At 42.6% G+C, this 12,206-nt stretch overlaps 1 protein-coding gene across 1 annotated transcript in view; it reads left to right on the top strand.

Annotated features, from left to right (window-relative positions):
* Positions 1–12,206, top strand: part of LOC121008996 (UDP-glucuronosyltransferase 1A1-like) — a 148,665-nt gene that overhangs the window by 26,741 nt on the left and 109,718 nt on the right. The window lies entirely within an intron of this gene.

Here is a 12,206-nt window from a genome sequence, read left to right as displayed (position 1 = left end):
GCCTGCCAGCGGCGATCGTTCGCTGGCAGGCTGTGATTTTTTTAACCCCTAACAGGTATATTAGACGCTGTTTTGATAACAGCGTCTAATATACCTGCTACCTGGTCCTCTGGTGGTCCCTTTTGTTTGGATCGACCACCAGAGGACACAGGCAGCTCAGTTATAAGTAGCACCAAGCAGCACACTACACTACACCCCCCCATCACTTATTAACCCCTTATTCACCCATGATCACCCCTGATCACCCCATATAGACTCCCTGATCACCCCCCTGTCATTGATCACCCCCCTGTCATTGATCACCCCCCTGTAAGGCTCCATTCAGACGTCCGTATGATTTTTACGGATCCACTGATACATGGATCGGATCCACAAAACACATACGGACGTCTGAATGTAGCCTTACAGGGGGGTGATCAATGACGGGGGTGATCACCCCATATAGACTCCCTGATCACCCCCCTGTCATTGATCTTTCCCCTGTCATTGATCACCCCCCTGTAAGGCTGCATTCAGATGTCCGTATGTTTTTTACGGATCCACGGATACATGGATCAGATCCGCAAAACACATACAGACGTCTGAATGGAGCCTTACAGGGGGGTGATCAATGACAGGGGGTGATCACCCCATATAGACTCCCGGATCACCCCCCTGTCATTGATCACCCCCTTGTAAGGCTCCATTCAGACGTCCGTATGATTTTTACGGATCCACTGATACATGGATCGGATCCGCAAAACACATACGGACGTCTGAATGGAGCCTTACAGGGGGGTGATCAATGACAGGGGGTGATCACCCCATATAGACTCCCTGATCACCCCCCTGCCATTGATCACCCCCCTGTAAGGCTGCATTCATATGTCCGTATGTTTTTTAAGGATCCACGGATACATGGATCGGATCCGCAAAACACATACAGACGTCTGAATGGAGCCTTACAGGGGGGTGATCACCCCATATAGACTCCCTGATCACCCCCCTGTCATTGATCACCCCCCTGTCATTGATCACCCCCCTGTAAGGCTGCATTCAGATGTCCGTATGTTTTTTTACGGTACCACGGATACATGGATCGGATCCGCAAAACACATACGGACATCTGAATGGAGCCTTATAGGGGGGTGATCAATGACAGGGGGGTGATCACCCCATATAGACTCCCTGATCACCCCCCTGTCATTGATCACCCCCTTGTAAGGCTCCATTCAGACGTCCGTATGATTTTTACGGATCCACTGATACATGGATCGGATCCGCAAAACACATACGGACGTCTGAATGGAGCCTTACAGGGGGATGATCAATGACAGGGGGGTGATCACCCCATATAGACTCCCTGATCACCCCCCTGTCATTGATCACCCCCCTGTCATTGATCACCCCCCTGTAAGGCTGCATTCAGATGTCCGTATGTTTTTTACGGATCCACGGATACATGGATCGGATCCGCAAAACACATACGGACATCTGAATGGAGCCTTATAGGGGGTGATCAATGACAGGGGGGTGATCACCCCATATAGACTCCCTGATCACCCCCCTGTCATTGATCACCCCCCTGTCATTGATCACCCCCCTGTAAGGCTCCATTCAGACATTTTTTTGGCCCAAGTTAGCGGAAATATATATATTTTTTCTTACAAAGTCTCATATTCCACTAACTTGTGTCAAAAAATAAAATCTCACATGAACTCACCATACCCCTCACGGAATCCAAATGCGTAAAAATTTTTAGACATTTATATTCCAGACTTCTTCTCACGCTTTAGGGCCCCTAGAATGCCAGGGCAGTATAAATACCCCACATGTGACCCCATTTTGGAAAGAAGACACCCCAAGGTATTCGCTGAGGGGCATATTGAGTCCATGAAAGATTGAAATTTTTGTCCCAAGTTAGCGGAAAGGGAGACTTTGTGAGAAAAAAAAATAAAAAATCAATTTCCGCTAACTTGTGCCAAAAAAAAAAAATTTCTATGAACTCGCCATGCCCCTCATTGAATACCTTGGGGTGTCTTCTTTCCAAAATGGGGTCACATGTGGGGTATTTATACTGCCCTGGCATTTTAGGGGCCCTAAAGCGTGAAAAGAAGTCTGGGATCCAAATGTCTAAAAATGCCCTCATAAAAGGAATGTGGGCCCCTTTGCGCATCTAGGCTGCAAAAAACTGTCACACATCTGGTATCGCTGTACTCAGGAGAAGTTGGGCAATGTGTTTTGGGGTGTCATTTTACATATACCCATGCTGGGTGAGATAAATATCTTGGTCAAATGCCAACTTTGTATAAAAAATTGGAAAAGTTGTCTTTTGCCGAGATATTTATCTCACCCAGCATGGGTATATGTAAAAAGACACCCCAAAACACATTGCCCAACTTCTCCTGAATACGGCGATACCACATGTGTGACACTTTTTTGCAGCCTAGGTGGGCAAAGGGGCCCACATTCCAAAGAGCACCTTTCGGATTTCACAGGTCATTTACCTACTTACCACACATTAGGGCCCCTAGAATGCCAGGGCAGTATAACTACCTCACAAGTGACCCCATTTTGGAAAGAAGACACCCCAAGGTATTCCGTGAGGGGCATGGCGAGTTCCTAGAATTTTTTATTTTTTGTCACAAGTTAGCGGAAAATTATGATTTTTTTATTTTATTTTTTTCTTACAAAGTCTCATATTCCACTAACTTGTGACAAAAAATAAAAACTTCCATGAACTCACTATGCCCATCACGAAATACCTGGGGGTGTCTTATTTCCAAAATAGGGTCACTTGTGGGGTAGTTATACTGCCCTGGCATTTTAGGGGCCGAATGTGTGAGAAGTGGTTTGAAATCAAAATCTGTAAAAAATGGCCGGTGAAATCTGAAAGGTGCTCTTTGGAATGTGGGCCCCTTTGCCCACCTAGGCTGCAAAAAAGTGTCACACATCTGGTATCCCCGTACTCAGGAGAAGTTGGGCAATGTGTTTTGGGGTGTCTTTTCACATATAACCATGCTGGGTGAGAGAAATATCTTGGCAAAAGACAACTTTTCCCATTTTTTTATACAAAGTTGGCATTTGACCGAGATATTTATCTCACCCAGCATGGGTATATGTAAAATGACACCCCAAAACACATTGCCCAACTTCTCCTGAGTACGGAGATACCACATGTGTGACACTTTTTTGCAGCCTATGTGGGCAAAGGGGCCCACATTCCAAAGAGCACCTTTTGGATTTCACAGGACATTTTTTACACATTTTGATTTCAAACTACTTACCACACATTAGGGCCCCTAGAATGCCAGGGCAGTATAACTACCCCACAAGTGACCCCATTTTAGAAAGAAGACACCCCAAGGTATTCGCTGATGGGCATAGTGAGTTCATAGAAGTTTTTATTTTTTGTCACAAGTTAGTGGAATATGAGAATTTGTAAGAAAAAAAAAAATCATCATTTTCCGCTAACTTGTGACAAAAAATAAAACGTTCTATGAACTCACTATGCCCATCAGCGAATACCTTAGGGTGTCTACTTTCCGAAATGGGGTCATTTGTGGGGTGTTTGTACTGTCTGGCCATTGTAGAACCTCAGGAAACATGACAGGTGCTCAGAAAGTCAGAGCTGCTTCAAAAAGCGGAAATTCAAATTTTTGTACCATAGTTTGTAAACGCTATAACTTTTACCCAAACCATTTTTTTTTTACATAAACATTTTTTTTTTTATCAGACATGTAGAACAATAAATTTAGAGAAAAATTTATATATGGATGTCGTTTTTTTTGCAAAATTTTACAACTGAAAGTGAAAAATGTCATTTTTTTGCAAAAAAATCGTTAAATTTCGATTAATAACAAAAAATGTAAAAATGTCAGCAGCAATGAAATACCACCAAATGAAAGCTCTATTAGTGAGAAGAAAAGGAGTTAAAATTCATTTGAGTGGTAAGTTGCATGACCGAGCAATAAACGGTGAAAGTAGGGTAGGTCAGAAGTGTAAAAAGTGGCCTGGTCATTAAGGGTGTTTAAGCTAGGGGGGCTGAAGTGGTTAAATACTCCTTGAGGGGTCTAGTTTCTGGAATGGGGTCACTTTTTGGGGTTTCCTCTGTAGGGCCACCTCAGGGTGTCTTCATATGCGACATAGCTCCCACAAGCCAATCCTGCAAAATCTGTCCTCCAAAAGCCCTATGGCCCTCCTTTTTATTTTGAACCCTGCCATACGCTCATGCATCCGTTTATGAGCACATGTGGTGTGCTGCTGTATTCAGGGGGGCATAAGTAACAAAATGTGGGAAATACTTCCCTTTTGAACCCTGCCATGCACTCATATGATTTTTAAGATTTTTTTTTTTTTTTTTTGGGGGGGGGGGGGGGTTGGGGGTTTGTAAACTGAAGAATCAGGGTAATAATGAGGTTTAATTTTCTTATAACCCTTGCTATGTTACAGCAAGAATGGGAGAAAATTGAAAATCTGAAAAAAACAATAGAAATTTTGAAATTTTACCTCAATTTCCCATTAATTCTTGTGGAACACCTCAAGGGTAAACAAAGTTTGTAACATCAGTTTTGAATAATTTGAGGGGTGTAGTTTCTAAAATCAGGTTATTTATGGGTGGTTTCCATTACATAAGTGTCACAAAAAGGGGTTAGGGAGTAGTGCACCCCTGACTCCACCCACTCCTCTGTCCCTGCCTACTTGCACTATCCATCCTAGGCAACGGAGCACAACTGGGCGGCGATCCCTAACCTGCATAAGTGCGGAGGGAAGGACAAACAGACAAATACAGGGAGGTCAAACAAGCAAGGTCAAAACCAGGATATCACAGCGGTACCAGGGAACAAGCAGAAGCAGCATCAAACAACAGACCGAAAGTCAATACCAGGAGAAGCTAAAACAGGACAAAGGGAGCAAGCGAGGGAAGTCAAGGTCAAAGTCAAGCTGAAGTCAAATGCCAGGAGATACAAAAGTACAAAAGGAGCAAGCAAATACAACAACAAGTAACTAGCCAAAGTTCAATACAAGGAGAAATGCCAATGGAGTATATACTAGGTATAGGACCTTAAAGGGAACCTGTCACCGGGATTTTGTGCATAGAGCTGAGGACATGGGTTGCTAGATGGCCACTAGCACATCCGCAATACCCAGTCCCCAAAGCTCTGTGTGCTTTTATTGTGTAAAAAAAATGATTTGATACATATACAAATTAACCTGAGATGAGTCCTTTATGTGAGATGAGTCAGGGACAGGACTCATCTCAGGTTAATTTGCATATGTATCAAATCTATTGTCGCGCGACACATGTCGTCGTGTAGCCCTAGCCGGATGTTTTTTTGCGACTGTCGTGTCGCAGTCACAGCATGTCGCATGTAGCATGTTGCTGTACGACACCATAGACCAGTGGTCCCCAACCTTTTTTGCACCAAGGACCGGTTTCATGCGAGACAATTTTCCCAGTGACCGGGTGGGGGGGGGCTTAGGGGGTGGGCGGGGCTGACTCATTCACGCGCATAACAAAACACAAGGTGCATATTAAAATATATAACACTATATAATGACTATATAAACTGACTATGGTCTCTGCTGCACTGGTCTCTGCTGCACTGTACCGTATTTTTCGCCCTATAAGATGCACCTAGTTTTAGAGGAGAACAATAAGAAAAAAAAAATTTCATTACACCTCAGGTCAGACCAGCAATCGGACCCCCAATGTTAATCAGACCTCAGATCAGACCCCCAATGGCTCAGATCAACCCCCAAACCTTTAGCCATCTATCAGCCCCCAATGTCAGCCATAACTCCCCCATGTCAGCCATAAACCCCCCCAATGTCAGCCATAAACCCCCCCATGTCAGCCATAAGCCCCTCATTAGCCCCTCATGTCAGCCATAAGCCCCCCATTAGCCCCTCATGTCAGCCATAAGCCCCCCATTAGCCCCTCATGTCAGCCATAAGCCCCCCATTAGCCCCTCATGTCAGCCATAAGCCCCCATAAGCCCCTCATGTCAGCCATAAGCCCCCATTACCCCCTCATGTCAGCCATAAGCCCCCCATTAGCCCCTCATGTTAGCCATAAGCCCCCCATTAGCCCCTCATGTCAGCCATAAGCCCCCCATTAGCCCCTCATGTCAGCCATAAGCCCCCATTACCCCCTCATGTCAGCCATAAGCCCCCCATTAGCCCCTCATGTCAGCCATAAGCCCCCCATTAGCCCCTCATGTCAGCCATAAGCCCCCCATTAGCCCCTCATGTCAGCCATAAGCCCCCATTAGCCCCTCATGTCAGCCATAAGCCCCCCATTAGCCCCTCATGTCAGCCATAAGCCCCCCATTAGCCCCTCATGTCAGCCATTAGCCCCTCATGTCAGCCATTAGCCCCTCATGTCAGCCATAAGCCCCCCATTAGCCCCTCATGTCAGCCCCATGTCCCTCATGTCAGCCCCATGTCCCCCAGGTCAGCCATCAGCCCCTAGTGCAAATAAAATAAAATAAAAAAAAACACTTACCTCTCCTGCTCCTGGTCACCATCGCGATCCTCTTCATTCTGCTGTCGGCTGGCTGTGTATAGCGGCGCACAGTGTGAGGTCACAGAGAGACCTCACGCTGTGCGCAGCCATGCACAGCCGATAGCCGAGCCGAGGACCAGGAAGCGGTGAGTACAGATCCTTCACCGCTTCCTGGTCCTTCTGTACTAATGAAGCGCTTCCATAATGGAAGCGCTTCATTAGTACAGAGTTAAAGACTGCCCTGATCGCCGCGGCCCGGCAAACAATCCTCCACGGCCCGGTCCTGGGCCGCGGCCCGGCGGGTGGGGACCGCTGCCATAGACTACCATTATAAAAATTGTTGCGCGACAAATGTTGTCGTGTAGCGCTAGCCTTACACCTAAATTAAAAGATTTGCTCCATCACAGTTCTTGAGGAACACAATATATCATAATAGATAAATGAGCCAAATTATAGAATTTTATTTAATACATTCACACTTGTCCAGTTTTTCCAAACAAGAAAACACTGAATGCAGGTTTTTCTTGTCCCGTAAAACGAGCCGTCCACTCTCGGCAGAGCACACAAAGCTACCCATGTTCACCTAGAGGTGTTTTATCCTCATGTTGCCCAGTTTATGGACTGTGGTGATCAAAACAGTCTGCAGCTTTTGAAGGTCTAGAATCTGTAGTTGCTGAATGTGCTCATAGTTTTGCTGTGTGCTTATGGCTACTTGTTTTGGACTGGTACGGAAAAGGTTTCAACGTTCACACTTTTTCAGATTATAGTTCAGAGTGATTTTATGCAATTGTTTTTCTATTCTTTAGAACACAGATTCATGGGACTTTTTGTACCCAGAAAAGCAAAGACTTAAAAAATAAACAGTAAGTTAACCAACAACTTTGAAACAGTTCCAAGACAACTAACTAGATAAAGCAGGTCATCGAGGTAAATTGACGAATATATATTCCAAAATTTAGAGCATCGATTCCTAGATGATTCACAGCAGCCAGGATGATGCTATCATTGTTATATAGTGCTGCATCCCTGATGACTATATTATCCATTTTTACACAAGTTTATGGGGGCAAGCTTCTTGTTGCTCCTATGGATGGTAGCCACTGGCTCAGCATGCGTCCTGTGGTGGAGAGACTGGCACAGAATGGACACAAAGTCATGGTTTTAACAGGTGAAAGCACCTTAAACATTGGTGAATCTGATCTATATACTGCCATGATCTACTCCATGTTCATTTTATATTTCTGCTTTAAAGGGATCGTCTAGGATTTTGGTACTGATAGCCTATCCTAAGAATAGGCCATCAATATCAAATCGGTGGGGGGGGACAAAGCTGGTAACCTGTCTCATTCATTTTTATGGGATCAGTGCTGCAATTACCAGCTCCATTTACTACACAACGGATGGAGCAGTGTGGTTGTGGTGCTGACATCCGCTGCCTGGAGCAACAAGGTAGCAGCTCTTTGGCGGGGATGCTGGGTGTTGGACGCCCGCAGACCTAATATTGATGCACTGTTTTGAGAATAGACCATCAGTATCAATATTCTTAACAGTGGACCCATTCATTTCCTAAGAGCCACAAAAGATGTGCACAGCACCCGCAGTGCGCCCCCCCCAAACCCCTCCAGTATTAAAATCATTGGTGGCAGTAGCCACAGGGTCCCCCCCCCCCCTCCTCCTCCTCATTGGTAGTGCAGTGGCAGCTTCTGATTGGAGCCCCAGCTGTGTGATCCTGGGGCTCTGATCGGTTACAATGGCAGCCAGGACGCTACTGAAGCCCTGGCTGCCATGGTAAGCTCCCTGCTGCCGTGTGTACTATGCACAGGGCAGCAGGGAGAGTGTGAAGTCATATTCACCCTAATAGAGCTCTATTAGGGTGAATAGGACAAGGGATGAAACGATCCCAGGTTCTAGCCCCTAAGGGGGCTAATAGTTATTAATTAAAAAGTAAAAAAAAAAGAAAGTTAAAGAATAGACCAAAATATTAAGTATAAATAAATCACCCCCTTTCCCAATTTTATAAATAAACTATAAATAAATAAACATATTGCACACGTCTGAAAAGTCCAAACTAATAAAATATCCCAAAAATTGTGGTGAGCGCCGTAACAGAAAAAAACAAAAAACTGCGCGATTCGATATTTTTTTTTGTCAACTTGTCCCCCCAAAAAATAGGACTATTCGATTATGGGCCGGACTTTTTTTGGTGTTTTATTTTTTTTCGCGTGGTATCGATTGGTATTGAGTATTGCAATACATTTTTATGGTATCGAAATCGAATAAAAATTTTGGTATCGTGACAACCCTAGTCTGCTCCTGCCCGCCCTGCTGTGCTCCAAATTAAGATATCATCATATTGATATTTATTGGGCATTGGGGGCACAGGGGCAGGCAGCAGCATAGTGCTATCAGCATTCATATTGAAATGTATTTTCATATTCAATGTCTGTTTCTCTTTAGAGAGTGTACAGTAAAAACGGAATACTGAGTAGACCTAAGGGATTAAAACACTGGGTAGATAAAAAAAAGTAGGTGCATAAGGATTGATTCACATACAGTATATCCGCTCTGTAGCGTGTTCTGTCTGTTGTATTTGTCAACATCTATAACACATGCATCTTCATTGCCGTGTCTGTTGTGCAAAATGCCACAAGGGGGCCCACTGAGGCTTTATCACCCAAGGGCCCATGTGAACCTGAAGGCGGCCCTGCCACCAATGAAAATGCTGAAAAGGGCTTGTGAGGGAGGGATTGGTTAGGTCTCACTGCCCCACCAATGGAAATAAACATGACAGCCCGAGGGGGGAGGGGGTTCTCGGCATCCAGTTTCAGCTAGTATCTGAGGGAGTGAGCCCAGTGCTCCCACTGATTCTGCATTATGGTGAGTTAAGTCACATTTAAATAATAAATGTAATTGTTATATAGTGTTATATATTTTAATATGCACCTTGTGTTTTGTTATGCGCGTGAATCAGTCAGCGCCGACCAGCACTCCCTAAGCCCCGCCCACCTCATAAGCCCTGCCCCAGAACTCCTCCCCCCCCCCCCGGTCCCTGGGAAAATTGTCTTGCATAAAACTGGTCCTTGGTGCAAAAAATGTTGGGAACCACTGCTCTAAAAGACCCATGATTTTTCAGAATAAAAAAATAAAAAGGATTTTATAGGCTCAAATACAAGCTTTAAAATCATAAAAAAGTAAAAAAATAAAATTTTATATAAAAGTTTAATTCTCTCCCCTTTCCATAGAATAAAATAAATAAATACCTAAATAACAAAAAATGTTTGGGCATCATCGCGAGCGAAAACCCCGTACTACTAATGCATAAAATATTTTTCTAATATAGTGAATGGCATAAAGGAAAAAAAGGGTCAAAAAAGCCAATTTGCCATTTTTTCATTGCTTCTCTTACCCAAAAAAAAGTAATAAAAGGTGATTAAAAAGTCACACTCACTCCAAAATGGTATCAATAAAAACTAGATTGTCCTGCAAAAAATGAGCCCCCACACAGCTCAATAGATAACTATAAAAAAGTTATGGGTCAGAATATGGTGATGTAAAAAAATGTTTTTTCAAAGTTTGAGATGATTTTTACACTATTTAGACGTAAAAAAAACTATACATATGTGGTATCATTGTAATCGTACTGACCCAGAGAATGAAGGGCACAGGTCAGTTTTGCCGCAAAGGGAACTCCGTGGGAACAAAACCCATAAAACGGTGGAGGAATTGCGTTTTTATTCCAATTCCGCTTTCCACTACATTGTATGCCATATTAGATGGTTTTCTCGTGACACATTGTACTTCATGATAGTCATAAATTTGAGTCAATATATTTCACTTTTATTTATAAAAAAATCCCAAATTTACCAAAAATTTTGAAAAATTAGCAATTTTCTAAATTTCAATTTCTCTGCTTTTAAAACAGAAAGTGATACCTCATAAAATATTTATTACTTAACATTCCCCATATGTCTACTTTATGTTGGCATCATTTTAGAAATGCCATTTTATTTTTTTAGGATGTTAGAAGGCTTAGAAGTTTCTTTTTAAGAAAATTGCCAAAACCCACTTTTTAAGGACCAGTTCAGGTCTGAAGTCACTTTGTGGGGCCTGCATAGTGGATACCTCCATAAATGACCCCATTGTAGAAACTACACCCCTCAAGTTACTTAAAACCGATTTCACTAACTTTGTTAACCCTTTAGGCGTTCCACAAGAATTAAAGGAAAATGAAGATCAAATTTTTTAATTTCACTTTTTTGGCAGATTTTCCATTTTAATCAAATTTTTTCTTTAACACATCGATGGTTAACAGCCAAACAAAACTCAATATTTATTACCCAGATTCTACGGTTTACAGAAACACCCCACATGTGGTCATAAACTGCTGTATGGGCACACGGCAGGGCGCAGAAGAAAGGGAACTTGTCATGTCTCATTTGAAGCCCCCCTGATGCACCCTTACAGTAGAAACTCCCAAGAAGTGATCCCATTTTGGAAACTAGGGGATACGGTGCCAGTTTTATTGGTACTATTTTTGGGTACATATGATTTTTTGATCATTCATTATAACACTTTATGGGGCAAGGTGACCAAAAAATTGGTTGTTTTAGCGCAGTTTTTATTTATTTATTTTTACAGCGTTCACCTGAGGGGTTCGATCAAGTGACATTTTTATAGAGCAGATTGTTACGGACATGGCGATACCTAATATGTATACTTTTTCTTATTTATTAAAGTTTTACACAATAATAGCATTTTTGAAACAAAAAAATTATGTTTTAATGTGTCCATGTTCTGAGAGCTATAGTTTTTTTAATTTTTTTAGAAATTTTCTTATGTAGGGGCTCATTTTTTGCGGGATGAGGTGACGGTTTTATTGGTACAATTTTGTGGGACATACGCCTTTTTGATCACTTGGTGTTGCACTTTTTGTGATGTAAGGTGACAAAAATTGCTTGTTTTGACACATTTATTATTTTTTTTTTACGGTGTTCATCCGAGGGGTTAGGTCATGTGATATTTTTATAGAGCTGGTTTTTACGGACGCGGCAATACCTAATATGTATACTTTTTTTTATTTATTTCACTTTAACACAATAATAGCATTTTTGAAACCAAAAAAAAATATGTTTTAGTGTCTCCATGTTCTAAGAGCTATAGTTTTTTTTATTTTTTGAGAGAATTTCTTATGTAGGTGCTCATTTTTTGCGGGATGAGGTTTTATTGCTTTTTTCTTTCATGTGGAAATTGACCTGCCATGCGGATTTTGAAATCTGCAGCATGTCAATTGTTTCTGCGATTACGCACCTTATGTAGAGTGGTTTTCCACATAGACTTGAATGTGGTTGTTAATATTTATTTTACTCATACAGCGCTGACATATTCCGCAGAGTTTTACAGACATTAGCATCATGCTGTCCGCTATAGGACTCCCTATCAGTATATCGTTGGCATGTGGGAGGAAACCAGAGTACCCAGAGAAAACCCATGTAATCATGAGAGGCATACAAACTCCATGCAGATGTTGTCCTCAGTTAGTTTCGAACCTAGGACCCCAGTGCTAACCATTGAGCCACTGTGCCGCACCAAAATCCACATAAAAACTGCACACAAAAACACACACTAAAACTGAAATAAATAGTGCAAATTTATGTGTGTTTTTGGTTCAGATTTCATACGGATTTTCTGCATAAAATCTGCACTGTATGCAGTTACCCTA

The sequence above is a fragment of the Bufo bufo genome, chromosome 7 (genome assembly GCF_905171765.1).
Source record: "Bufo bufo chromosome 7, aBufBuf1.1, whole genome shotgun sequence".
Taxonomy (NCBI): Eukaryota; Metazoa; Chordata; class Amphibia; order Anura; family Bufonidae; genus Bufo; species Bufo bufo.
Note: the sequence above shows the minus strand (reverse complement) of the source record. Positions and strands in the feature narration are given on the sequence as shown.